The sequence below is a fragment of the Nyctereutes procyonoides genome, unplaced genomic scaffold (genome assembly GCF_905146905.1).
Source record: "Nyctereutes procyonoides isolate TBG_1078 unplaced genomic scaffold, NYPRO_anot_genome, whole genome shotgun sequence".
Classification (NCBI taxonomy): Eukaryota; Metazoa; Chordata; class Mammalia; order Carnivora; family Canidae; genus Nyctereutes; species Nyctereutes procyonoides.
The window spans coordinates 45,371,370-45,399,285 of record NW_026575051.1 but is presented as its reverse complement, the minus strand read 5'-3'; the positions used below and the strand labels follow the sequence as shown (position 1 = coordinate 45,399,285).

The 27,916-nt window shown below is 38.4% G+C and overlaps 1 long non-coding RNA gene across 5 annotated transcripts in view; it reads left to right on the top strand.

The window, feature by feature from the left end:
* The window catches only part of LOC129513156 (uncharacterized), a 281,878-nt gene that overhangs the window by 148,567 nt on the left and 105,395 nt on the right, over positions 1-27,916 (top strand). For all 5 annotated transcript variants that reach the window (XR_008665145.1, XR_008665146.1, XR_008665149.1 and 2 more), the window contains 4 exons: positions 7,990-8,169; positions 8,298-8,343; positions 9,835-9,916; positions 15,793-15,903. This is a non-coding gene — a long non-coding RNA (uncharacterized LOC129513156). The remainder of the gene's footprint in view (positions 1-7,989; positions 8,170-8,297; positions 8,344-9,834; positions 9,917-15,792; positions 15,904-27,916) is intronic.

The window sequence follows — 27,916 nt, the reverse complement described above, 5'->3', positions numbered from 1 at the left end:
TGTGTTAACTATGAGGAGTAAATGCCACTAAATGGGCTCAGAGAGTTTTCCCCAAATGCTTAATTTCCCTCCTGAGGAGGGGATAGCAGAATTATGGAATCCAAGTGTTGGAAAGTACTTCAAAGATTCTATTAATATATTGGTGACAGATAGATCGAGTAGATAATTCTAACTTTCCATATCCCCAGTGCTCGATAGTTGGTTAACAAACCAACCATTAGCTCCTTTCCCAGACAAATGCTTTGCATTAACAAATACCCACCATTTGCTTCAACGTGGATGGAACTGGAGGGTATTATGCTGAGTGAAGTAAGTCAATCGGAGAAGGACAAACAGTGTATGTTCTCACTCATTTGGGGAATATGAATAATAGTGAAGGGGAATATAAGGGAAGGGAGAAGAAATGTGTGGGAGATATCAGAAAGGGACACAGAACATAAAGACTCCTAACTCTGGGAAACGAACTAGGGGTGGTGGAAGGGGAGGAGGGCGGGGGGTGGGGGTGAATGGGTGACGGGCACGGAGGGGGACACTTGACGGGATGAGCACTGGGTGTTATTCTGTATGTTGGTAAATTGAACACCAATAAAAATTAATTTATAAAAAAAAAAGTCTGTGATGAACATAATATCAAAATTAAAAAAAAAAAAAAAAACAAAAGGTGGAGATACTTAGATTGATTTGCTTTGTTAGCCTGATCCATTACATATACCACTTAATATTCCAAAGTGGTGTGTATATGTCTCTAGAGTGGAATTCAAAAAATATTTTATCAATATATATTATAATGCACATGTCTTAGCTACATTTTCAGGTGTGCAAAAAAAAAAAGTAACTGTCTTTAGTTTCCTGTCATTTGAATTTATCTTCATCTCTCCATCTACATCTTTGCAGAAAATGAAATCTTAGAAAATGCCAGGCAAATATAGTCATTTTAGGTTAAAACTCAGTCTATTAAAATTTTCCTTCTGCCTCTTTCCCCAGGCCATGCCATCATTTTCCAGGATTCCGTGTAGGAACTCTTGGACTCCTGAACTTATTGGGGTGTTCTATAACTCCACCCATTGTACTAAACGGGTGGGGACACAGGCCCAAGGATTCTAAAAAATTGTCTCATTCTTCTTTAGTCTCATCTGATGTAATCCTTACTGAGTCTGGACTGACAATTTCATTATAACCAATATTACTTCTGTGTTTATTGTTCAAATAAGGAATCAAACTGCAAAAGATTCAGGGTTTTTCAGCTTAAAAGCTTTCCTCACAAGTCATTGTTTCTTCTAAAGATTGTATTTTGAACCTCAAAAACTGAGTCTGCATCACTGGATATTGGGCACATTGTATTTGATTTTATTGTAAACCTTATGGCTTACATATATATTATATATGTATAGCTTTTCATGGGTGAATATTTTTAACAAGCAACCTTATCAGTAACTTTCTGCATCTTTGCAGTAGAAATTCAACTGTGAGTGCATAAGGTTGGAGGACCTAGCTGCCTGGACTGGTGGTGGCAGGGACTCTAGGAAATAAGGACATGCAAGAGATGGAGGTCATGCATTACAAATTCTTCAAATAATTATCCTTCCACATAAATGAAACCATTCATATTTATAAGTCTGATGAGGCATTAAATGTTATGAAGCTTCTAATATCATTAGAATGGAAGCTTATTCCTATAGACTACTAAAGGGGTCAAATTTTTTCCCTCTTAAAGTTATTAACCTTGATTAATAAAATATGGAAGAGGATAAATTCTTGATATAAATTCTGCAGCAGAAATTTATTATTTATAACAAATTATTTTTTAAACATAATAATTTTAATTTTACATATTTTTCATGTTGATTTTTGAGATAAGGGTGTATTTTGGAGGGGGTGGGATTAGAAAGCTTTATAGCTAGTGGAATTTAGGATTAAAACTGTCAGTAATATTGTGAATGTTTAGCAATTGCCCTGACCCCTGTCTGGCAGGCCTCTGGGACTCTGAGGAGAGCAGAGCCTCTGAAACCAGGCTGACTGATTCCATATCCTGGCTTTTCTCTCTTTCTCTTTTATTTGTAGTTTCAAATTTTTATTTAAATTCCAATTAGTTAACATACAATGTAGTATTAGTTTCAGATGTAGAATTTAGTGATTCATCACTTACAACACCCAGTGTGCATCACAAGTGCCCTATTTAATACCCATCATTCATTTAATATATCCCCCTGCCCATCTCCTCTCCAGCAAACCTCAGTTTGTTCTCTACGGTTAGGAGTCCGTTTTATGATTTGCCTCTCTCTTTTCCCCCCTATATTCAACTGTTTTGTTTCTTAAATTCCACATATAAGTGAAATCATATGACATTTGTCTTTCTCTGACTTAGTTTACTTAGCATAGGACCCTCTAGCTCTGTCCACATCATTGCAAATGCCAAGATTTCATTCTTTTTGATGGCTAAGTAATATTTCATTATATATATATATATAATATCTCTATCTATCTATCTATCTATCTATCTATATATATATATCTTCTTTATACTACATCTTCTTTATCCACTCGTTAGTCAGTGGACATATGGGCTATTTCCATAATTTGGCTATTGTTGATAATGCTGCTATAAACATCAGAGTGCATGTACCCCTTCAAATCTGTATTTTTGTATCTTTTGGGTAACTACCTAGTAGCATAATTACTGGATCATAGGGTAGTTCTATTTTTAACTTTTTGAGGAATAGCCATACTATTTTCCAGAATGGCTACACCAGTTTGCTTTCACACCAAAAGTGTAAGACTGTTCCACATCCTTGCCAACACCTATTATTTCTTATCTTGTGTTTAGCCATTCTGACAGGTGTGAAGTGATAATCTCATTTTAGTTTTAATTTGTGTTTCCCTGATGAGGAGTGATTTGAGCATGTTTTCACGTGTCTGTTACTGACTTTTCTCTTAATGAGCTGCTATAGGACCCCTCTGTGCCTCAACTTCCTTACTTATCTGTGAGATGGTAACAATAACTCTACTGAAAAAGGTTGTTGTGGGGGTAAAGAGAGTTAAAGTAGGTGGAGAATTAGGTCAGAGGGTGAAGTCTTAACCACTAAACCTTACCTTTTATACAAATCCAAGTGCACATTTTCCCCTCATAAATATGATATCCAAGGGCTATAATCTTTAGATTGACTTATTTTTTTTTAAAGATCTATTTATTTTAGAGACAGAGAGAGAGAGAGAACAAATGTAAGTGGGGGGAGGGACAGAGGAAGAGGGAGGATCTCAAGCAGACTCCATGCCAAGTGCCAAGCCTGAGGTGGGGCTTGGTCTCATGACAATGAGATCATGATCTGAGCTGAAATCAAGAGTCTGATGCTCAAGCAACTGAGCTACCCAGCTTCCCCTAGGTTGATTGACTTTTCACAAATAGAGGACAAGTAAAAGGACTTGTTTTGGAATACTCCTATCAAAAAAAAAAAAAAGGAATACTCCTATCAATGGATGTTGTCAGGTTACATAACTGGACAATTATTTGATATTTGCCATGTGTCAAGTGCTGTTCTGGGGTAGATGGCAGGAATATGAAGTGTACTTGAACATGGTCTGTCTCCAGGGAATTTAGAAACATGGCAATAAAATGGGCACATAAAAGATAGTTTTCAGAGCAAAATAGTTTATGCAAAGGGTCAGTTGAAACCATTATTGTTCAAGGATAGTTGTGCTGACATGGGCTGTGTGTCCAGGACTTTGTGTGTAGTACTCCACTTCATGCTTCTTTTGTTAGAAAGGTATCTCTCCTCCTTTAGGAAATGTTCCCTGACCCTACTGCTAGTCTCCTTTGGGCATACTGGGCAAGGAATGGGGAGGGCATTCATTGTAGGAAGAATGGCATAAACAAAGCACTGAAAACATTGGAGATCCTAGGTGGGTTTGGTTCTGTAAAAATGTAATGTGTACCATGGGAAGTGATAGGAATGTTACTGAGATAGGGCAGGTGATGACGGGTCATCAGAAGCTTTTAGGCAAAAGGTTGTTATAATTAGGCTTTACATGTTAGGAAACAATCCAATGTCAGTGTGAAGAATGGTGTTCCTATGGACAGTATTAGAGAGAGGGAAACCATTAGGAGGCTAATATAATAATCCAGGTGAGGATTGTTGCTGGCACCTACTAGCTAGGTCATCCTAGGCAGAGAGAGGAGGAGATGGATTCATGAGCTATTTGGGAGAAATATGCAGAGGTCAGGAATGATATGAATGCTTTGGATCCATTAGAAGGTGTCATTGCCTGAAATGGGGGACATAGGAGAAGAAGCAGGATCAGACAGGTGGGAATGAGTGTGAAGAACCTATCAGATATCCAGATGGGGGAGTCATGTTGAGGTTGTATGTGAATTGGTTACTGGCATACGTGGGTGAACTGGAATAGAAAGTTTGTGGAGTGGGCAGAGTGGTAAACTAGGATAGGGTCTGGGAAACACTCATATTTAAAAGTGGGAGGAGGAAGAGGAGACACAAAGAAGCCTGAGAAAACACAAAGATGGGGGCAGGGACAGGAGTGTAGGGAGTAGAAGGAAGTGGGAGGAAACCAGTGAGGATTACCTTTGAAAACGTGGCTGGTAAGGTTTGGAGAAAGAGTAATTAGAAGAGAATATGCAGAAAATAGGTAAGCAAAGGGAAGTTTGAACAGGGAAGCCAGGAGAATCCTGTTAGGATGGCCCAGGCATGGGGTTATGACTGCAAGAACCAGAGTGACAAGAGAATAGGAGACAAGGACACTGTGGATATTAGGAAGGAGGGCTCTTCAAGGCTGGGAGACTGGGCAAACAATGATGCTGTTGTTGGGAAGAAGGTCATCCCCAGTTGGGCTATTTCCAGTGATATGTTCTTCTAGGTTGATCATAGTATAGAAATTATAAATAGAACAAGTTGTAATAGTGTTATTATTTTATTTTATTTATTTTTTTTAATTTTTTTATTTATTTATGATAGTCACAGAGAGAGAGAGAGAGAGGCAGAGACACAGGCAGAGGGAGAAGCAGGCTCCATGCACCGGGAGCCCGACGTGGGATTCGATCTTGGGTCTCCAGGATCGCGCCCTGGGCCAAAGGCAGGCGCCAAACCGCTGCGCCACCCAGGGATCCCGTGTTATTATTTTAAATCAGCTTCTGTTTGTATATACTAGCAAAAAGTGTTTCAGTGATGTTTTTCACAGACACTCAATTATTATTTAAATGTGCGGAGACTGTGCCTTAAAATGACAAATGAAGATAATACCAGTTTGCATCTCTCAGTTGGAGGGCAGGCAGTGTAACATACTGTGTAACCCCCCAGACTCTGCTAGTTCCCACTTGTTTAAAGAGGGGGCAGTAGAATACCTTCTTCAAAATGTTGTTTTGATGACTCAATGAGATTTGTGTACACGTAAGCATAGTGGCTGGACATAATAAATACAGAAGAAAAGAGTAGTTGTTATTGTTGTTCCTATAATGGCAGTTACTCTTACATGTGGTTTTTATGCAAGTTGCAATTTATTGAACAGAGTTCCAGTAATTTGAAAATTATAATTGCACGTAAGCTTATATTTGCTTCTGAGCTATTAGTAAGAAGGAGATATTATTAGAAAAATAAAATTTGCAGAAATTATTAAAAGAAAATATTTACCTACTTAAGAAAGCTGCTTTTTCACCATTTTAGGAAGGCTCTTCAGATACACATGATTGAATTTCATGTAAACTAAAGCTAACAAGCAGATATTTGGGGTATATTCAAGTTATTCAAATCTGTTACGGAGTGCAGAATGCCTACTAAATAACATTAACCCCACGTAGCCACAGGAGGCTTAGCCTTAAAATTATATTTGTGTATATATATTCTATAACAGAAAAAATTGTACTGAACTCAGAAAACATTTCTCTTCAATAGGAGAGGATTACTAAGGGGTTTGATAACTTTTTTGTTTATTTTTGGGTATGTATGATTCAACTGCTGAGATTAGGAAGGGATTTATTTTATGTTCCCTCTGAAATGTGGCATTCTCTGGGACTGTATTCTATATACAGGAGGTATTCAATAAATATTACTAGTATTTATGCAGGAATAAAATAAAATTATTGTAATAATTTCAGAAATTGGTTCATCATAGCATGCAGTTTATTGGAACATTTTAATGTTTATTTTAGTCATCTAGTGTCAGTATGGGAAGATATCTCACTTTAATTAATGGTTTGATTTTCTTCTGGAACATGTACTCACAAATTAGTCCCTTTCTTTCCCAGAGAATAGACTAATTCATTATGGACAGGCTTTCTGGAAATGTGATGCTTAGCATCAGGCTGTGGTTATTATATTTATGAGCAACATGAGTCAGGTTTCTTCTTCTCATGAAGGATTGAGGTTTCACATCAAGGAGTATTTATTTATTAATCTCATTTCCTCCATAAAACTCTGTGAGATATGATATATTTTAAGCTCAATCTGAGATACATTAAGATTTGTAACAATCTTGAAGTAAAATTGATTCCTAAAAAGGTTTTTTAATTAACTATTAATTTCCCTTTTTACAACTGTAGTTTTGGCTTGTAGAATGAAAAAAAGAGACAAGTTTGGGCTCCTATGTCCCAATCTTATCAGAAGTGCACTTGTAAATAAGAGAGTTCCAGACCTTTCATTGTCTATTGAATTTTAGACTTCTTGAGTTAAATCAAAAGAGAAAATTATCATATAATCCTTCACTTCCATTCTAGGTGAGATTACGCATGGATCCTGACCAGATCTCTTTTATTTTTCTCCCTATTTTACAGTATCTGTTTCCTGTCTTTAGAGAAATGCAGTACCTTTTCAGAAATGAATCTAAAGTGATTCCAGCACGATCAGTCTAATTTAGTTAGAGGTAGAGTTTCAAGTTTCAGGGGAAGTGTCTGAACTGGGGAAGAATATCCCCAAGATTCCAGAGTCTCATCTCAACAATGTTTTGGGTCTTCTTTGAGATCTCTAAAATATCTATATCAGCAGGTTGTCCTGAATAAGATATTCCAATAAGATATTCTAATTGTTTATAGCACTTCACTAAATCCACTAGTTCATGTGTTCTGTAACTTTGTATCTAGTGATTAGTGAAATGACATAGACCTCAGTGGTGAAATCAGGTAAGTCTAGGTCTTCCCAATCTCTCTGTTTTAGTTTCTGCATTTAAAAATATGCATTGAAAAATGACATACTTACCAAGAACAAAACAAATGAAATCCCCTTTTTGATACCAGATGCTGGATGACCCTTGACAAAAGAAACAAATCCTCAATAGATCCTCTGATTATAAGTCTAAAAAGCCACTTAGTATAAATAGTATGCAATTAAAAACACTTAGTAAATCCTTTTTTCTTAAACATATTCTGATTTCCCAGCCCCCCCTTTTTTTCCACATCTATTTCATCTATTCATTGGGGTTTCAAATTCCCTTAAAAACCAGATAAAACCTTTTATTTCCCAATTATAAGTACGATATCAAATGCAAATAGAGCATGGAGGCTGAGTAACTCAAATTCACACTAGGGTATAAATGACTAACACCAGAGTCTTTTCACAAAGCAGGGATCATTGCTGTTCAAATGAAGGGCTTGAAACTGGTCTGAACTAGGAGCAGGCATAATGCAAATTGGATGTGTTGTTCACCATTTCTTCTGTTTCCTTGTGACTCTGTTTATGTCTTGAATCAACAGATTGATTCTATATATCACCAATAACACATTCATCACTTCTGCATGTTATCTCTTGGCTTTTGTAAAGTGTATAGAATTGGAATAATTATAACTCAGGCTGTTCATATATTAAAAACATATGATTTGAAACAAACATACCTTTAAGAAAAGACAACATTTGGAACTTGTTATCTTTGTAAGAATAGGGTTTTTTTTTTTTTTTTTTTCTTTTTGAAAAGACAATTGTATGGGATTCTAATGCTCTGGCTGACCTAAGAGAGGAGCAGTAAGGGGCTTAATGCTTTTCTTTCCTCACACAGTTTTCCTGGCCAGTGCCTGTGATTTGAATGATTGGCAAGCTCTGTAACTGAGTTCTTGGGAAAACAAATGATCTCATAGATGGAGCTGCTCCACGTTAGGAAGTGCAAGAATTATGAAATGCAGTCACAGCAAGGGAAAGAAGTTCTTTTGCATTTGGATGGCGACCTTTTGTTTCTAAGGTACCCTAGGGTGGCTGTGGCTAATAAATGCCTCTACTGTGGTCCTGGGGAAAAATTCTGTTTTTTTCCCCCACTCTCTTCCCATTTATTTATTTTTTGTTTTGGGTTTTTTTTTTTTTTTTATCCAGGTTTTTGGCAGCACCTCTAATCATGTGATATGCTTGAGGCTACCAGGTGAGAATACCTTTTAGCTTGGCTTTGATTCCAAATCCAAGGAAGCTCTGCTTCCTGGTTCCTGGCTCTTTTAGAACATTCATCCCTCGGTGGTTTGTAGTCATTTATCTGTGTTGAAGTGATGTACATTGTTTCTGATATTGTTATAGGAATTCAACAAGAGTTTAACTAGTACCCTTTTCGATCTTCTCATATATTCAGGAAGCTGTAGTAAGGGGGAGAGGTAGGGACCTTGCCCTGGAGAAGGACTTGTTCTGCAATGGGACTCAGGCCAGGAAGGAGAGGTCTCAGTAGTCTCAGTCCCAAGCACATCTGGTCAGCCCAGACACAGAGTCAGTTTTCTTCTCTGCACGTGTCTGGGTGGCTCCTAGCAACCTAGCTTCAGTTTTTATCTTTCTATTATCTGTTCCTTAAGTACTTTGCTGGACTCTTGGGCTCAGAAGATTAACAGAGAAGAATCTTCTCCTTCTGTCTTTCTAGTTTTTATCTCTAAGCTGATTCTGATTTCCCTCCTTTTAAAATAGACTATTTTTAGAAGAATTTTGAGTTTACAGTAAAATTGAATAGAAATACAAAAATTTCCTGTATATTGCCACCTTCAACCTCCCTCACTATCAATATGTAGCACCAGAGTGGTACATTTTTTTTTTTTTTTTGCAACTGAGAACCTACATTGACTCATCATTGTCACCCAGAGTCCATAGTTTATGTAAGGGTTCACTCTTGGTGTTGTACATTTTGTGGGTTTGGACAAATGTATAATGACATAAAGTCATCATTGTGGCATCATGCAGATAGTTTCACCACCCTGAAAATCTTCTCCTCTCTGCTTATTCACCTGTCCATCTCTCCTGACCCTTGGCAATCACTGATCCTTTTACTTTCTCCATAGCTTTGCTTTTTCCAGAAGGTCATATATTTGTAATCATATTGTAGCCTTTTCAGGTTGTTTTGTTTTTTTTTTTCCATTTAGTAATATGCATCTAATTTTCTGCCACAACCTTTTTTTTTTTTAAAAGATTTTATTTATTTACTCATGAGAGACATAGAGAGAGAGGCTGAGACATAGGCAGATAGAGAAGCAGGCTCCCTGCGGGTATCCCCAGGACCCCAGGATCATGACCTGAGCTGAAGGCAGATGTTTAACCACTGAAACACCCAGGAGCTCCTCTGCCCCTTTTCATGGCTTAATTGCTTAGTTTTTTTTAAAGAGATGAATGATAATCCATTGTCTGAATGTACTACAATTTATTCACCCATTTACCTACTGTTGGAAATCTTGGATGCTTCTAAATTTTGGAAATTATGGTAAAGCTAAAGGTAATTATCCTAGTGTGGCTTTTTGTAGAACAAATTTTCATAAAATTTAAAAAATAAATTTTCGAGTTCTTTGGGTAAATACCAAGGAGTGTGATTGCTAGATTGTATGGGAAAAGTATGTTTAGCCAAACTGTCTCCCAGAGTGACTGTACCTTTTTGTATTCCCACCAGGAATGAATGAGAGCTCTTGTTGTTCCATATCCCTGCCAGTATTTGCTGTTGTCAGTGCTCTGGATTTTGGCCATTTTAATAGGTATGTAGAGGTATCTTATTGTTGTTTCTTCTTTTCCTTTTAAGATTTATTTATTTATTTGTGAGAGAGATCTACAGTGCACTGGTGGGGGTGTGGCAGAGGAAGAGGGAGAGAGAGAATCCCAAGCCGACTCCCCACTGAACATGGAGCCCAACACAGGGCTTGATCTCAAGACCCTGAGATCATGACCTGAGCTGAAATTATGAGTCAGATCCTTAACTGATTGAGCCACCCAGGCACCCCCCATTGTTGTTTTAATATGCAATTCTCTAATGACATTTGATCTTGAGAATCATTTCATCTGCTTATTTGCCAGCTGCATATCTTCTTTGGGTTGGTGTTTGTTTAGGTCTTTAACCCATTTTGTTTTATTTATTTATTTATTTATTTTAAAAAAATTTTATTTATTTATGATAGTCACACACAGAGAGAGAGAGAGAGAGAGGCAGAGACACAGGCAGAGGGAGAAGCAGGCTCCATGCACCGGGAGCCCGACGTGGGATTCGATTCCGGGTTTCCAGGATCGCGCCCTGGGCCAAAGGCAGGCGCCAAACCGCTGCGCCACCCAGAGATCCCTTTAACCCATTTTAAAAGTCAGATTATTCATTTTCTTATTGGCAAGTTTTAAGAATTTTTTGTATATTTTAGATAGCAGTCCTTTATCATATAGATATGTTTTTTGCAAACATTTTCTCCCAGAGAGTGGCATGTCTTTTTATTCTCTTGATGATGTCTTTTGCAAAGCAGAAGTTTTTAATTTTAATGAAGTCCAGCTTATCAGTTTTTTCTTTCATGATGTAAGTGGTATATCTAAGAAGTGATCACCATACACATGGTAATTTAGATTTTCTTCTTTGTTGTCTTCTAGGAGTTTTATAGTTCTGTGTTACATTTAGGTCTATGATCTGATTTGAATTAATTTTGTGAAGGGTATAGAATCTGTGTCTAGATTCATTTTTTTGCCTGTATATGTCCAGTTGTTCCAACACCATTTGTTGAAAAGACTATCCTTTCTCCATTATATTGCCTTTCTTCCTTTGTCAGGGATCAGTTGACTATATTTATGTGGGTCTATTTCTGGGCTTCCTATTCTACTCCATTGATCAATGTGTCTGTTCTCTCACCTATACCAGACTATCTTGATTATTGTAGCTTCATAGAAAGTCTTGAAGTTGGGTAGTGCCAGTCTTCTTTTCCTTCAGTATTGCATTGGGTGTTCTGAGTCTTTTGCCTCTCCATATAAACTTTATAATAAGTTTGTTGATATCCAAAAAATAACTTGGGATTTTGACTGAATCTGCAGATCAAAGTTAGAAGAACTGACATCTTGACAATATTTATCCTGATTACTTTTTAAGTTCAGATTTGTTCAGCCAGGCATGATCTTATTTATATCATATGATAACACCATGTGATGAGCAAATTGTAGAAACCAAGGCTCAGAGAAGCTGGGTAATTAGTTCAAGGTCATCAGGTGGGAAATGATAGAGACAAGATTTGACTGCAGATCTGCTAGGCCCATAGTCCTTGCTCTGAGACAGTTTCCAAGGTAGTTTCATGTAGTGCTTCAGGGAGAAGGCTCTCCTGTCAATATAGCAGGATTTAAACCTTGGCTCTGGCACTTGCTGGATGTGTGACCTGGTGTGTAAGCCAACCTTTCTTGCTTTATATTTCTCATTTATAAAATAGAGTGGTAATAATAGTACCTGTTTCATAGAGATCTTTGGGGATTAATAGAATTGGTCATGGGCAGTGATGTGAACAGTGCCTGGAACACAGTAAGCGTTTAACAAGTTTTGACCATTGCCAATATGTCCATTCCCTGTTGGCCATAAAGTCCTTTGGAGCTGCTTGGGCATTAGCATTTGGGCAATGTGGACTAAATATTGTAGAAAGGGCAGGGCCATCTGGCATGTCTAGAATGCTTATGCATTGATACAAAGAGAGCTTTGAACCCAGTAGGGATGAGCTCATGTGATAGTGCAATATTTTATATTCCAAAATTTGATAAAAGCGTTAAAATTCAGATATGTATGAATTGTCAGATATGTCTTTTGAAGACATATCTTGTCTTCCTTAAAATTTTTCTAAGATACAGACAATTGATATGGCAGATATTTTCCTCAGCACAAAAAGACCGTGTACCAGAAATTGGGTTGAGGGGCAGAACAGAAAGGAAAAAGAATGCTAAAATTGGAAGCCAGAGACACTAAAGACAATCTTCACTACTAAATATGTTAAAGGAACATCATTTAACAAAACTAAGTCTCTTCTAGATCTACACCAGTGTCTCTTGATTTTTTTCATTGTCACATGTTTATTTTTAATTTTTTTAAAAAAGATTATTTACTTATTTATTCATAAGAGACACAGAGAGAGAGGCCAAGATATAGGCAGAGGGGGGAAGCAGGTTTCCTCTGGGCAGCCTGATGTGGGACTCAATCCCAAGACCTTGGGATCACGACCTGAGCCTAAGGCAGATGTTCAACCATTGAGCCACCCAGGCATCCCTCATTGCCACATGTTTAAAGAGAAAACTAAATTGAATTTAGATTAATGAACAAATTAAATTAAATTAAATTTATTTGATTTCTCCCTATAAGAGAAGTCAAAGCCCAAATATTAAGAAATGATATTTTGTTACAAATATTATTATCATAAATATTATTGGACTATTAAATATCTAAGATTTTTTCACACCTTGCTTCCCTGCCAACAACCAGTTATTATCCCCTTGGTGATAAAATTCCTGTTGAAGAAGCATAATCTATACTATAATTGCTTCATCTCTCGCATGAATTGCTGTGATAGGCTCATAACTGGGGTTGATAACTTTAAAAATTTAAATTGATCTACAGACCAAAGGACTTTTGATGAAAGTTTATTTTTGGTTTGACTCTGGTAGGAGAGGATGAGTTTTTGGATTCTTCTTAACATTTCCTTGTTACTTTGTTTTTAGTTGGATCTTATACTTGGATTGAGAATGATAGCCACTAGTTTGTCATGAGATAACACGTAAGTTCTGCAGCATCTCATTTTAGGCCTTTATCAAGGGCTGGTTGGTGCCTAATTCCTCTGGCCTTTTGGGATCGACTCATGATAGCCAGTCCTGTCACTTTGCTTTGTTCCACACCTCAGGTACCATTACTTTCTCCAAGATTTCTTCTTAGTGCTTTTCTGTCTATTCAGAAAGCTCTCTATATCCTTTTAGTCAGCACAGGTACCTTTCTTCCTCAAACAACCAGCTCAAGAATTATTTCTTGTGTTACTCCTCCCTATAGTAACCTTTTATTTCTCAATATTTCATTTGTTCTTAGTCTGTGCCACACAGTCTTGCCCTTGGCAAGGGCACATACTGTGTGTGTGTTTGCACACATGTGCGTGCTTGATTTATTTCTAGTTCACATGGGTGCTTGTTGTTTTACAGCTAGACTATAAATTCTTCATTGGCAGGGACAGTCCTTTCTCTCTTCTGTAGGAATTCTGAGATCTGAACTGAGTACACAGAAGATGCTCAGGAAATATTTCTAATCTTAAAAACTCTGGTATCTTGAGTAAATCATTCATGTTAGAAGTCATCAAGGAAACCTCACATTCATCTTCTGTTACCATATGTAAGCTGCAAGTTCCAGCAGGGAGATTGGACTAGCTAGGTATCTTTCAGACTTTGGATTCCATGGACCAGTAGAATCTTAAAAACATGTTTTGGGGAATAGAATAGAATTGTTAGCTTTCTTACTTTGCCATTTATGGACAAAATACTAGGAATTATCCCATATAGTTACATAATTTCATAAAAGAAGGGATATTTATGCACCAAAAGAATAGAAATGACATAGTCTTAAAGTATGCAGTCTTTTTTTTAAATAATAAATTTATTTTTTATTGGTGTTCAATTTGCCAACATACAGAATAGCACCCAGTGCTCATCCCGTCAAGTGCCCCCCTAAGTGCCCGTCACCCATTCACCCTCACCCCCCACCCTCCTCCCCTTCTACTACCCCTAGTTCGTTTCCCAGAGTTAGGAGTCTTCATGTTCTGTCTCCCTTTCTGATATTTCCTACCCATTTCTTCTCCCTTCCCTTCTATTCCCTTTCACTATTATTTATATTCCCCAAATGAATGAGACCATATAATGTTTGTCCTTCTCTGATTGACTTACTTCACTCAGCATAATACCCACCAGTTCCATCCACGTTGAAGCAAATGGTGGGTATTTGTCGTTTCTAATGGCTGAGTAATATTCCATTGTATACATAAACCACATCTTCTTTATCCATTCATCTTTCGATGGACACCGAGGCTCCTTCCACAGTTTGGCTATTGTGGACATTGCTGCAGTCTTTTAAATTAAATAAATTTAACTTTATTGAAAGCTCATAGGATTGGATTTTTCCTGTTTTTAATTTCTCCACCAGTGAGTGAAAACTGGCATGTGCTAACAGGGTGCACTGATCAGATCCATCCTTCTCTTATTTGGCCCTCTGTAATATCTCTTTCTTATTTATTATGGAAATGGCCCAGTGGCCCCAAATCATATATAAAAGTCCATAACAGTGGCAAATAAAATTATTTAAAAATTAAGAGTCATTATTCTGATCATTTCTCTATCCATATTATTACATATAGTTGAGAGTCAAGTAGAGAATATGTTCTAGTGCAAGTATCAAATTGAATTTTGGATTACCTGTGTCACAACTCCATCTATAACTTATTATGACCTTTTCTTGTTTTATCTAAAGACTTTTGTAAAACAATGATATGATGAATATAACATTTGTAGCAATTGATGTTTTATTCAAAAATTTAATTTAGGGCAGCCTGGGTGACTCAGAGGTTTAGCGCCGCCTTCAGCCTAGGGCCCGATCCTGGGGACCCGGGATCAAGTCCCACGTTGGGCTCCCTGCATGGAGCCTGCTTCTCCCTCTGCCTGTGTCTCTGCCTCTCTCTCTCTCTCTCTCTCTCTCTTTCATGAATAAATAAATAAAATCTTTAAAAAATTTAATTTATGAAAACTGATATCTAGTATCATTTAGAAGATTTAGATAGAAGTAGCCATTTGTCTATACTTCTGCACCATTATTACTGGTGCAGCAAGTGTCCCAGAGAACATGGAAGCCAAAGTCAGAGTATGTGATAAACTCTTGCCCAAATGATAGAACATCAGCTCTGATATCCTCAAGAAAAGATGAGGCTTATAAAATTACCACAGAAATTTCATATATTAATTTTGGTTAGCAAGATACAGAAACCAGGAGTTGGAAGCAGTGGTCAACTGTCTTCCTACTTTTCTTTCTGGAGCCAGCTGTGGTCTCTGGGATTTTAAGCCACACTTGATTTGTGAAATGCATGATACCCCTCATAGACTGCTCCAAGTGTATGTGAAATTTCTATACTCTACATGTAAGAAGTTTCAGGGCAAGATATTTATTTCTCCTCTGGGTGGATTGTGTGTGATCAAGACGTTAGAGATAACATTCTCATTGTATGAGGCCATTTTAAAGTTCTGTGCAACTTTGTGGGTACCCCTCAAGTTCAGTTCCATGTCCCCAACTCAGAAGCCTTTGTGTCCTGGGGAGTTTTATTGAATAAATGAATCTTAACCTTCACTAACTGGACATGTTAATTAAAGAGACAATTCTGATTCTTAAATTATGCCTGTCATCTTAAATATTACTTTGGTGTAAGTTACAGAAATATTTGAGCATTATTGTATATAACCTTTAAATGAATTCTACGGTTATTACTTCTCTATTTCTGAACATCTTAATATGAACATTTTATAGCAAAACAGAAAAACCTTAAGTAGTTTTCTTACTGACCTTCTGCAATGCAAGATTTGTCTAATTATGGTTTTTTGTTTATTGCAAATGAAGAAGACACACTGAATGTTTGATCTCTGCTTCATCTTGTTGCCAAAGTCCATTACTGAGCAGGCAGGATGGCATTGTTTGAAGTCTACAAAACAGCCAGCAGAAGACAGAAAGGTATGGCAGACTGGGATAGACTCCCCAAGTGGGTGGCGCTCATGATAGGCATCTAGAGAAGTAAGAGAGTAGGTGAGGGGAGGCACTCCGTGAGTGGCATATTGGAAGAGATCATCACTTTCATTTTTTAATTTTATTTTTAAAAAAGATTTTGTTTATTTATTCATGAGAGACACAGAGAGAGAGGCAGAGACACAGGCAGAGGGAGAAGCAGGATCCCTGCAGGGTGTCCAATGGGGGACTCCATCCTGGGACCGCGGGATTGCGCCCTGAGCTGAAGGTAGACGCTCAACCCCTGAGCAACCCAGGCATCCCAGATCATCACTTTTATTCCAGGTTGTGAAAATGGTCATGTGAGAGAGGTTAGAGGTCAATTATTGAGAAGCTCCTTTAAGCACTTTACATGTTTTTGAGGAAGATAAAATGGTTGAGATAGAAATGTGTTCCAGGTCAGATTCTTTGCGGCCTCTTATTATCTAGGATTAACTACTCTGTGACTTAGTTTTCTCATCTGTAAAAATGGATCTAGGGGAAAGTCCTTGCTGTCCCTCAGGGGTGTAGGCTGACAGAGGCTCTGCTCTCACAAACATATGGTCTTCAACCTCGTGTGGTGGTCTCATCCAGTGATCTGGAAGGGGAGGAGTGTGGAAGATTTCCTGGGAGAGATTTGGAAGTGGCTCCTACCACTTGCATGCATCCTGCATTGGCGTCATTTCGTCACAGGTCCGCGTCTCACTGCACAGGAGACTGCAGAGTGGGGATTAGTTGTGTTCTCAGGGAGAAGAATACAACATGGATTTTGGAGAAGATTCAGCTTCTAATACCAAATGTATTAACACTTAACAGAGTGTTTTTGTTACTATGACCTTCCAGCTTAATGTACTCTGTATGCTTAGAAAACATTCATTTATTTACTTGTTTATTCTTGCTACAGATATTTGTTAAGATCTACCATGTGCCGTTCAACTTGCCCAGTTCTGGTAGCTAAAATGGAGATGACTTGGATTATTTATTTATTTATTCTTGGTAGCAAAAGAGAAAAACTCCAAATTTTCAAAACATATAAGTGTTGTGTTGCATCATAACTATAATTGAAAGCAGAAGTCATGAGAAACCCTTGTTTCTTTTGCATCAGTCTTATACATCTTCCAGATCTCCTTTCTGACTTGGCACAGGTCTGACGGAACATAGTAAGCATTCAAACATATCTGTTGATTAACAGTGTATTTATTTGATCAAGGATGAGTGTGCCTGAAACCCATTAATAAATATGAGTCACTCTCTCCACTGAGTTCCCTGATAGGATTTGAATTCTAAGAGAATATTTTGGTTTTTATTAGGGATTTTGGCTAAATTCATTGACCACTTCATTTAGTACTGTGTAGACAGGACCTTTAGTTCTTGGGGTAATAGATCTTATGGGACCAATTTAGTTTTATTCAGGAAAGCAAATTTCCCTCCTCTGAATGAGATCTGATTTTCATTAGATGGGTTTGCTACATGATTATTTAGTGAAAGTAATGTCCAGAAGCTTCTTATTCAATCCAAATTTAACTTCTTCTCATCCACTATATCCCTACGGTGCCTGAGTCTGGAAGCAGGCTGGAATTTCATTTGGGAAGCTACCATTAACACCATTTGGTCTGAAAACTTAGCTCTCTACGGAAGACAAATGGAAGGATGAATGCTTGAGCACAACTTTCTCAGAAGAATAAATTAAGGATTAATATTGCAATCCAACTAGAGTTAGCCAGTGATTATTCTTTGCACCATGCTTTTTAAAATAACATAATCCTTGGGTGAATCACAGAAATAAAAGGAAGGAAGGAAAGAACTAGACCAGCTCAGGGGGGGAAGTTAAATGGGAAAATATGCTGAACTACCTAAAGCATATTTTAATTAGCCACAGTGGAACAAGCACTAAATTAGCTATGCTTTGGACTCAAGACACCTTGAAGCAGCTAGAGGGATTGGGGGGTGGGGTTGAATAGCTTTAATTTTGTCCAAAGAAAACCATTATATAACACATCTGTTGGTGGTTAACAGATCTTCAACATGTCTGAAAGACTGAAAATATTGTATACTTAAGGAATAGAACTTTAAATTCTCTGGTTTTTCATGAATTCAGTGGTGGGAAGGAAAACTTATTAAATAGGGGCTTCCAGAACTTTTAGAACATTCTAAGAAAAAAATTCTATCAAACTTCATAGCACCTGGAGGAGACTCAACAGCCTAAGGACATTTATTTATTTATTTATTTATTTATTTATTTATTTATTTATTTATTGGAGTGTTCAATTTGCCAACATATAGCAGAACACCCAGTGCTCATTCCGCAAGTGCCTCCCTCAGTGCCCATCACCCAATCACCTCAACCCCCCGTCCACCTCCCTTTCCACTATCCCTTGTTTGTTTCCCAGAGTTAGGTGTTTCTCATGTTTTGTCACCCTCACTGATATTTTCACTCATTTTCTCTTTCCCCTTTATTCCCTTTCATTAATGTTTGTATTCCCCAAATGAATGAGAATAATGTTTGTCTAAGGACACTTTAAATATCCCCTCAGCTTATGCACTACGTAAGTAGAAGAGTATGCTGATAATAACTGTGCAGTCAAAATTATTGATCTTTGATTACTTTCAATTCCATATCATACATTTTCTCTTCTCATTTGGGTAATTACTCTGTACCACTTTCTTCATCTGAAAGATGACCTAACTGAACTTGATTATGCCTCACATTGTTTCCAGTCCTAAAGGCCTAAGTGTTGGTTCACTACCATATTTTGCATCTTTGTTTTTGAGTATCATATCATTGCCTCATCACGCTTAGGCCCAGCATTGATATGGTCTTAAGTGCTGATGGCATATAGGGCGGTGCTTCCCCTTTTCCTTGTTAAGTTTACTGGTGGTTTTTAAAGGATTATTAAATTTTTAATTTTTAAAAGGATTTATTTATTTATTTTTAGAAAGAGAGAGTGTGCATGAGTGGGGAAAGGCGCAGAGGGAGAGAATGAATCCTCAAGCAGACTCCCATTGAGTGCAAAGCCCTACATGGGGCTCATTCTCATGACCCTGAGATCACAACCTGCACTGAAATCAAGAGTCAGACACTAATCGACTGAGCCACCTAGGTACCCTTATTTTTTAATTTTTCATAATAGCATGCTTCTTGCAGTCTTCTCAGGACATCTTAGGAGGGTCTGGTCACTGACTGCCTTAGAGGAAGTATTGCAGATTAGGGGAATTTTATTTTTTTTTATTTTTTTATTTTTTTTTATAAATTAATTTTTATTGGTGTTCAATTTACCAACATACAGAATAACACCCAGTGCTCATCCCGTCAAGATTAGGGGAATTTTAAAGAGATGAGGGAGTTAGTGAGAAGTTGGGCAGTAAGTGTGTGAAAGAACATGGAAATGTGTGGAAAAAGGTAGGAGAGGGAGAGGCTTTGTTTAAAGGTTTCTTTCCTTGTTTCTGTTTGCAGTTGAAATTCACACAGATGCCAAATCACTATTATTATTATTTTTTAGGACAAGTTTATGAGTTGTAGTTGTTGCTTTGAAGCTTTTCCCAACCATTTGAAAATAAAGATTACTGAGAACAAATCTCCTAGAAGTTAATCTACCTGAGTGCAACTATCCAGGCTGTAACTCTGGATTGATGTCAGACTGGCGATCAGAGCATGAACAAAGATTTCTGTTTTTCCTAATCCCTTACTGGCTCTCCTGGGCACTACCAAAGCCAAATTGAGGAGGTATTAGGGGATGTGGCTATGCAGTTGGCCTGAATGTGAAATCCTTTGAAGTTTCTGTGTTTTTTTTTTTTTTTTTTTTTTTTTTGCTGTTGTTTCCACTTCATGGATGAGACCGTGTTCCCCGTGAAGCAGCAAGTAAGAAAGGAATTCAGAAACAAACATAGGCAGAACCAGCAGCCCCATCACCAAGAGAGCAGGTTTGAGGAAATTGTCATTTGAAGTTGTATTAGCGTTGAATGAAAATTTTTTCCCAAATCTGGAAAATATTTTATTACAATGACATAGTTTGCCCTTTGAAAAATTCTTTTTAAGGGTTCCTGGGGGACTCAGTTGGCTAAGTAACTGCCTGGAATGGCATCCTGTATAGGGCTCCCTACTCAGCAGGGAGTCTGCTTCTCCCTCTCCCTCTGCCCTTCCCCCCTGTTCATGCTCTCTCTTGCTCTCTCTCTCTCTCTCAAATAAATAAAATCTGAAGAAATTCTTTTTATAAAAGAGTACTTTATAAATGACTCTTTTGATCAGTTTGTTTTACTTTAATAATACATTAAAATCAGCGGATATGTTGATAGGTTGGGAGAGTTGGGACTAAGTCAAGGAGCATTTTAAATTTTTTCCCACTTTTCTCCTTCCCTTTTGTTTACTGACTACTTCACTGGGCCAGACATCCTTCTCCTAGGTGCCTCATGACTTCTCTTGACACTGAGATCTCTCACCCACTCACTTCCTGGGAGTGTGACCTTTGATACTTTCCTTCATTCTGCCTCCCACCTCCTTAGTAAGATGGCAGAAATGCACTGTTTTCCTCAGAACTTGTTAAAGGAAGGGACAGTCTAGTAAATTAATTCAGGATCAAGGAGTCATGGACCACAATGGTCTAAAGCAAGGACCTACAAACTTTTTCTTTAAAGGGCTTGATTGTAAATATTTTAGGCTTTGTGGGCCATCTGGTCTCTATCCCAACTACCTGACTCCCATTTTGAGAAAGCAGCTACAGACAGTACAGCATACTTGTGTTCCAATAAACCATTATTCATGGAACATTAAAACATGAATTTCATTTAATTTTCATTTGCCCATAGGTTAGTTTTCTTATTTTGAATTTTTTTCAACCATTTACAAAGGTGAAAACTATTCTTAACTCACGGACCAGACAAAGATAGGCAGCAAGCTGGATTTGGCCCTGTGGACATAGTTTTCTAACCTCAGGTCTAAAGTGTAAGTCCTTTCAGACAATTTTCCCATATATGCTGGGACATTACATTTCTTTAGCAAAAGAAGTAATTAGTAATTTCAGGTCTTGTGTGTATGAAGGGTAAAGGGGAAGCTGTTGACAGCTCTCAGTAATAGCTCAGGGCCCACTGTCTGTCAATCTTGCTTCCTCATGACCAGCTGGGGAAAGAGCCCCATGTATTAAGTGCATCTGATCAGCCCTGTATAAATAAGCTTTATGGTTGAGGAGGTTTCACTGAATAAACAACTCATACTTCTCATTTAGGTTCTAGAGCCCAGAAGGTTCTGATTCCCAGTGTATGCCAATCATGGAGCTCTACTGATTTATCTTTGGAAATACTGCTAATTCTTCCCTTTCCTTGAGTCCTGCTATCCTATTGTAACACTAGTCCACCGCAGTCTACCTTCCTTGTTTCCTACTTCTTTATGGTATGTCAACTTTGGGAGTATGTAACAATCTCAAAAATCCCAGTGGCACAATAAGTAAAGATTTGTCATGGTCCATGAAGACTGATGGCAATGGGTTGGTGGGATGCATGTTGGGGGAGATGTCTCTGCTCCATTCAGTACCTTAGGGACCTAGGCTCCTTCACCTAGTGGCTTTGTTATTCCCCAAGACCTTGGAGTATTCTACTAGATGGCATCTGAACAACAGGTAACAGAAGATACAGAGAGTCTTATGAAGGGTGCTTTAGGGGCTGGGCTAAGAGCCCAGCAGAGGATGTTGGCCAGGAGCCTCAGTTCCTCTCCAAGAGGGCCCTTCTGTGGGACTATTTGGACTTCCTCACAGCATGGCAGCTGGAGGATTCCACAAATAAATGCTCCAAAAAAGGGCAGGGATTAAAAACTTCCAGTCTTTCAGACACAAGGCCTGGAAAGGGGTACAGTATCCCTTCTTGCTGTATTCTGTTGGTCATGCAACCACAGATACAGTTTCAATTAAAGAGGAGAAGATGGAGATCTTACAGTCTTCCAATAGAAGAATTTCAGAGAATCTGCAGCCACCTTGAAAATACCAGAATGTTTCATTGAGAGTTGATCTGAGTAAGTGCAAGTGCATGATAGTAACACAGAAGTCCATCTCTATCTACATCCACTGTGAGTTATGCATCAGCCATGCCGGGAGCATGTTGGAGCTGCAAGTTATTGTCTACAGCAAAGCTCAGAAAACTACAGCCTGTGAGTCATATCTGGCCATTGTCTATTATTGGAAAAAGGGGTTTATTGAAACCCCGTCATCATCAGTAATATATATATATATATATATATATATATATATATATATATATATAATATATAGTTACTATATATAACTTATAGTTATGTAACTATAGGTTATATATATAAACTTATATAAGTTATATAAGTTTTATATATATATATATATATATAAACTATATATAGTTTGTGGCTGCTTTTGGGATATAACAGCAGAGTTAAAAAATTGTGATAGAGGCCATATGGCCTACAAAACCTAAAATATTTACTCTTTGACCTTTACAGAAGAAGTTCACTGATGCCTATTCTTAAGAGACTCAAAAAAAATCCCCAACATTAGCAGTGAGTACAATCAGCTTGAAAATGCAGGATCTGCCCTTGTGATTGACATGAAGACAAGCACGTTACTGATGGTCATGAGTTTCTCTGGCTTTGAAACAGAGCCCTTCAAAATGTGCAGGTTGTATGTTCTGCCATCAAATCACCCAAATCTATGGCAGGATGGAATTTTCTGGCAATTTTAGTGTGTTCATTCTTGGCAACCCCTGCCTAGAACCTGGCAGCAAGCTGTCTGTTCCCTTTTCCTTAGCACCCTCCAACTCCACTGGTTGCAACCATGGTTACAGTGGGCAGAACTGTGGATGTGCTTTTCCAGCCAATACTCTGGATGAGGTTGATTTAGGAGGCTTCTGAAGCTGAGTTGGTTGGACTTTGCTGTGGGTCTTCTCAGTCATGGTTGACATTATTGTTGGTGGAGAAGGATCTTTCAGTGGACACTCTTTCCTTTATAAATTTATATATTTTTAGAAGATTTATTTATTTGAAAGAGAGAGAGCAGACACACAAGTGAGTGCACACATATGTGCACATGAGGAGGGGCGGGCAGAGGGAGATGGAGAGACAATCTTAAGCAGACTCCCTGCTGAGTGGAGAGCCCTGATACAGAGCTTGAGCCTACAACTCTGAGATCCTAATCTGAGCTGAAACTAAGGGTCAGATGCTTAACACTGAGCCACCCAGACACCCTGACACCTTTTCTTTTAAAGTGAATCCCAAGCACTGGTCTTATGCTTTCTTTTTGTTCTTCAAGTCAGTTCTAGATGATCTGTATTAGTGGCATGTGTTTGTACATGCTTTAAGGATAAATTAAGAATGAAGAATCATCTAATCACTTCTTTAAAATTGACATTTGGAATTCTTTTTCTTCTTCTTCATTTTCTTTCTCTGTGAAGCAACTCTTTAATCAAGTATTCACAGAAAATCCACATTGAAAATCGCATGTAAAAGGCCTGATTTCAGTAAGCCTAAGAGTCACTTTTTAGACTTCCTCTCTCTCTGTCCTTTTCTGTCCCCTTTCTCCTTCTGCAGGAACAGAGAGGACTTATGGTCACACCAATGGCTTGGAAACCCGATTAGATTACATGTACCGTGTTCTATTTACATCATGGGTCACTTGGTTGACAATTTGTCTAAAGGCATGGGAGGAAGATCTTTGCTTAACTTATGTTTTATCATCTCACTATTCAATACTAAGGAATAAACAGAAACCTAAAGATTTCACTCCCCAGGAAGCCATAGACTTAAAGATATTCAGACTGATGCTTTCTGCTTTCTTTAGACTTCACATCAACATGAAATTATGTGTTCTCCTTTACTTTATGATGATGATGATGAAAATTCTAACCTATTTTTTATTTTGTCCCTTGGATTGGTGTTAATCTGAAACAGGATGTTAGTCCAAAACAGCAGAAACATTCACTTATTTGATTCCTCTATACTTTATAAATGTTTAGCGGAAACCAGAATCATATCAAAGGGTGTATGTGAGGTTTCCCATACCATCTTGGCCCATCAGGTCAAGCCAGGTCAGTATCAACACAGATTGTAACTATATTATTACCCCTACATTCATTGGCTTCTCTATATTGGGAGCAATAGAGAGATTTTATTAGCAAAGGGAAGCAGCAGGAAAGAGGGGTGTAGGACTTAACAGTATGGGAACATGGGTTTTGGGAAACACATGCTCTCCTCCAAGATAAATGTATATGTTCTCTCCTTAAGAGACCATGAAAGCATCCTGAAAGGTTCTTATAAGTAAACACAGCTATTATTATGCTCACAATCAGAGAATTGCCCTCTTCTACCTGCTACCAGCTAGTTTAACTAGCTGAATCAGCTTAGGCCATTGGTAAGATGACCAATGCTATATCCAAATTACCCTGGCATTCATTCCCTGGGTTGCAATTTAGCACAACAGTCCAGTTGAGATTTACCATCAGTGCCTTCATGGAGTAAAAAAAAATCTCTCTTTCAAAATGCTGAACACATTTCATAAAGTAATTCTGCTTTGGACAATTGGTTTCATTGTTGGTATCTTTAAGTAAGACTGAGGACTCAATCCTGAGTATAACACTTTGCAGATAGGGCAGTAAGGCTCAGAGATGGCAAATGTCTTGCTTGAGTTTCTGAGCTGGCCTTTTACAGTCTATGAATCATGGCATTCTTTTCTCCTTTTCTCTTCTCCAGTCTTCCTACCCCACTGCTCAACTAGATTATCTCCATTAAACCATGTCTCACTCTGGGTCAGCACCTATGACAGACCCATGGTCTTCAGCCCTAGCTACTAAAGCTCATGGGTTTTCCTTTTTTCCTTACAGAGTCTCCTAGGCAGAGTTGTCCTATATCTTGTACTAGCAATTGTCCAGTGATTTCTCTTGAGCAGATGCTCACTGTTTTGAGGCCTGGTGTTGGCTGGCTTCAAGGCTGAGAGAAGAGAGTGAAGCTACTCTGTGTGAGGCAGAAAAAGAAATTTGTTGGGGTACCTGGGTGGATCAGTCAGTTAAGTGTCTGACTCTTGATATTGGCTCAGGACATTATCTTAGGGTTGTAAGATCAAGCCCTGCCTTGGGCTCAGTGCTCAGTGCTCAGTGCTCAGTCTGCTTGAAGATTCTCTCTCTCTCTGTTTCCTTCTGCCTCTACCCCTACTTGTGCTTTCTCTCTCTCTTTCTATCTCTCAATCACTCTAAATTCAATCAACCAACCAACCAATCAATCAATCTTTAAAAAAAAAGAAAAAATTTATGGATCACTGAGGAGTTGTGGAGAATGGAGAGTAAAGGGTTATGGGGTAGTGGGATGCAATGCAATACGTGATGGGACATTCCCCTTGACTGGTGAAATTACCAAATTCATACATCAGTTTGCAAAAACAAATATCTTTGTGGAAATGAAGAAAGGCTGAGTTTGCAACCGGATTAGTGTGGAGTGAAACAGATAGTTTGCTCAATACTGATGGCAGAATTGTAAGAGATCTCACGGAATCATACCCTTAGGAAATTTCAGAAACCATGGGGGAGTTTGGACTATCACAGACCGTGGAATTGAAGGCTCAAGTCAAGTGTATGTAGGTTCTTTTTTTTTTTTTTTTTTTTTTTTGTATGCAGGTTCTTGATTGAGAAAGCCTCAGGTGACATCTAGGATATACTGGTAAATCTGTTGGAAGCAAGAAAGCTTTGGTAAGCATTGAACCAACACATGTATTGAACCCTTCACTCCTCCAACAAGAAGGCTTGAACTTCGCAAGGAAAGGTGCTGGACGTTTTCAACTACTTTTTTTTCTTAGAATTTAAGTTAGGCTATATTTGAAGTAAGCAGAGAGGGACATCTCTGACTACCATATACTAACTAGGATGGGGTACAGGGAACAAAGAATGGATAAAGAAGATGTGGTGTATATATATACACAATGAAATATCACTCAGCCATCAAAAAAAATGAAATTTTGACATTTGCAAAGACATGGATGGAACTAAAGGGTATTCTGCTAAGTGAAATAAGTTAATCAGAGAAAGACAACTATCATATGATGCCACTTGTGTGGAATTTAAGAAACAAAACATATGATCAGAAGGGAAGGAGGGGAAAAGAAAATAAGGTGAAATCAGAGAGGAAGACAAACCTAAGAGACTATTAACTATTAACTATAGGAAACAAACTGAAAACCAAGGCACTGAAAGATACCCAGTTCCATTGGATACAGAGCAATGGTGAGCTGAGGGGAGGAAAGGTACATAAAAGGGAACACAGTGTTCTGAAGAACAAATTTTCCTATTTCCTGACTTGCCTGGGCTGGCTATGATGGTTTTGGGGGAGGAGTAGGGAAGGATTAGATGAATCAAGGAGGGAAGCTGATCAGATCAGGGGAAAGGCTAAACCTGAGAGAGGAGAGAAAGAAAAAAGTAGTAAAGAAAGGGGACTAAGGAGGAGTGAGAGAAGAGCTCAGCAGTTCAGCAATAGATATTCATATCTATTGATGGTGAATTTCCCTTTATGCTGTATCTGAACAGAATAAATTCAGTAGGATGTCATAATTGAAATTCAGCAAAAATATTATGTGTGGTCTGGAATTGGTTTAAAAAAATCAGAACGTCTAGGAGAGATTCTTTATTTTTCTGACTTAAAAAAATTGCGGATAAATGTGCTTCTGATCAGAGGGGAAGCAGGGAGAGGGCACAGGGCCAAACATATGTAGGCAGGTGCTGTACAACTTCTCCGCACAGCTCTGCCAAAGCACCCCGCGGGTGACCTTGGCATTTAATAGAAAATGTGTGTTTCTCTGTGCACACATCAGGAGGAGGATGAGACCTCCCAGCTGATCTGGATTTGATATCAAGACAATATGTGAGCACATCACTCTGAAGGTGTCAGAATGGGCAATTCTCTTTTCATGTTTTGTTCTGTCCCACACCTCTACCCAAATTCACTCCAATGCCCTGGTTGTAGTTTATCCAGCAACAAAGGATGGGAGCCTTTTTATCTCCTACAGTAATGAGGCTGCTGAGCACCAATATTGGCGGGTTCTGAAAAATATCAGAAAATAAGTCTGCTTCTTGGCGCACTCTCCTATCCTTAGAATAAGTAAGATTTGCTGCTTTGTGCCTTTACTTTCTGTGGTTAGCAAATAGAAGGTCAGAGAAGTGAAGCATAATGAGGTGGAGTGCATTTATGCCATCTCAGAACAGGTACAGTGGAGGCTCCCACCTATGGCCAAGTGTGTGTCTTAGTTTTCTAGGGCTTCTGTAACAAATTATCATAAATTGAGTGGCTTAAGACAACAGAAATTTATTTTTTTCACAGTTCTGGAGGCAAGAATTTTAAAATCAAGGCGTCAGCCACCATGCTCCCTCTGAGACTCTGAGTAGAATCCTTCCTTGCCTCTTCCTAACTCCTGGCAGTAGTCGTCCATGCTTGATATTTCTTGTCACATGGTATTCTCTGTCACTATCCTCACATGGTTTTCTTCTTCTTCTTATATGGATAGAAGTCATATTGGACTAGGGCCCATCTTAATGGCCTCATCTTAACTTGATTGTATCTGCAAACACCCTTTTTCCAATTAAGGTCGTATTTCAGGTACCACAGTTAGAACATCAGCATCTATTTTGGGGTGACATATTCAACCTGTAACAGCAAATGTTCACTTCTGCTGTGCTGGCAGGACTGGTGCTACAGTAGGACCTAATTATTCTTGATTGGGACCTTCAATATTGGCATGGGTTGGAGGCAGGAACCTGGGTGGGGGGAAAGAGTGGGGAAAGGCCAATGTCAGTGGAGGTCTGCTGTATTTCCTGGTTCACCTCAAGGAGACAAGTTTGAGACTTGTGGAGAAAGGCTATAGACTGAGCTGTCAGGAAACAGTTGGAGGCTCAGGCCACAGATAGTCACCACTCTGGGACCCAAGTGATGCAGGGTGCAGAGAGGGAGAGTAGGAGAGACTTTCTTTACTTCTTTCAAAGAATACAGTATGGCTTT